The following is a 1,535-nucleotide window of genomic DNA, read 5'->3' as shown; positions in this document are numbered from 1 at the left end:
CGCGCGAGCAATGAGCATCGAGCTTAAACATATCGCAAACGTCAAAAATAATATAACGGGATTAATATATATCGCGCACGTGCGATATGTTTGTCACAAGGCGCAAAAAATAATTATAAAAGGAATGCAACACGAGGACTTCCTAGGAGGTCACCCATCCTAGTACTACTCTCGCCCAAGCACGCTTAACTTCGGAGTTCTGATGGGATCCGGTGCTTTAGTGCTGGTATGATCGCATCCGGCATGTTTCCCCGTCTTCGTCCCTTATGCTTGCCACTCCCAGGTCCGCTCCAAAGACGATTCTACATTCTCACTACCATTACAACCGTTCCCTAACAATGGATAATGTCCTATACTACTTACTCTCCCGCTCAATCACGGAGACGAGTTTTCCACGGATTCCACCCCTCCCTCCATACCGCAGCAACACGAGTTTTTTCCACCCCTTTCAGAAAGCGCTCTTCGCGCCACAAAGCCGCCCCAAGACGCGCGAGCAATGAGCATCGAGCTTAAACATATCGCAAACGTCAAAAATAATATAACGGGATTAATATATATCGCGCACGTGCGATATGTTTGTCACAAGGCGCAAAAAATAATTATAAAAGGAATGCAACACGAGGACTTCCCAAGAGGTCACCCATCCTAGTACTACTCTCGCCCAAGCACGCTTAACTTCGGAGTTCTGATGGGATCCGGTGCTTTAGTGCTGGTATGATCGCATCCGGCATGTTTCCCCGTCTTCGTCCCTTATGCTTGCCACTCTCAGGTCCGCTCCAAAGACGATTCTACATTCTCACTACCATTACAACCGTTCCCTAACAATGGATAATGTCCTATACTACTTACTCTCCCGCTCAATCACGGAGACGAGTTTTCCACGGTTTCCACCCCTCCCTCCATACCGCAGCAACACGGGTTTTTCCCACCCCTTTCAGAAAGCGCTCTTCGCGCCACAAAGCCGCCCCAAGACGCGCGAGCAATGAGCATCGAGCTTAAACATATCGCAAACGTCAAAAATAATATAACGGGATTAATATATATCGCGCACGTGCGATATGTTTGTCACAAGGCACAAAAAATAATTATAAAAGGAATGCAACACGAGGACTTCCCAGGAGGTCACCCATCCTAGTACTACTCTCGCCCAAGCACGCTTAACTTCGGAGTTCTGATGGGATCCGGTGCTTTAGTGCTGGTATGATCGCATCCGGCATGTTTCCCCGTCTTCGTCCCTTATGCTTGCCACTCCCAGGTCCGCTCCAAAGACGATTCTACATTCTCACTACCATTACAACCGTTCCCTAACAATGGATAATGTCCTATACTACTTACTCTCCCGCTCAATCACGGAGACGAGTTTTCCACGGTTTCCACCCCTCCCTCCATACCGCAGCAACACGAGTTTTTTCCACCCCTTTCAGAAAGCGCTCTTCGCGCCACAAAGCCGCCCCAAGACGCGCGAGCAATGAGCATCGAGCTTAAACATATCGCAAACGTCAAAAATAATATAACGGGATTAATATATATCGCGC

The 1,535-nt window shown here is 48.2% G+C and overlaps 3 non-coding genes across 3 annotated transcripts; all 3 read right to left on the bottom strand.

The window, feature by feature from the left end:
* Positions 1-121: 121 nt before the first annotated feature.
* LOC119343047 lies at positions 122-240 on the bottom strand. The gene has a single exon (XR_005165872.1). It is a non-coding gene; the product is annotated as a 5S ribosomal RNA (ribosomal RNA).
* A 367-nt stretch (positions 241-607) lies between these two features.
* LOC119343046 lies at positions 608-726 on the bottom strand. The gene has a single exon (XR_005165871.1). It is a non-coding gene; the product is annotated as a 5S ribosomal RNA (ribosomal RNA).
* A 367-nt stretch (positions 727-1,093) lies between these two features.
* LOC119343045 lies at positions 1,094-1,212 on the bottom strand. The gene has a single exon (XR_005165870.1). It is a non-coding gene; the product is annotated as a 5S ribosomal RNA (ribosomal RNA).
* Between the last annotated feature and the right edge of the window lie 323 nt (positions 1,213-1,535).

The sequence above is a fragment of the Triticum dicoccoides genome, unplaced genomic scaffold, assembly GCF_002162155.2.
Source record: "Triticum dicoccoides isolate Atlit2015 ecotype Zavitan unplaced genomic scaffold, WEW_v2.0 scaffold11392, whole genome shotgun sequence".
Lineage (NCBI taxonomy): Eukaryota > Viridiplantae > Streptophyta > Magnoliopsida > Poales > Poaceae > Triticum > Triticum dicoccoides.
Note: the sequence above shows the minus strand (reverse complement) of the source record. Positions and strands in the feature narration are given on the sequence as shown.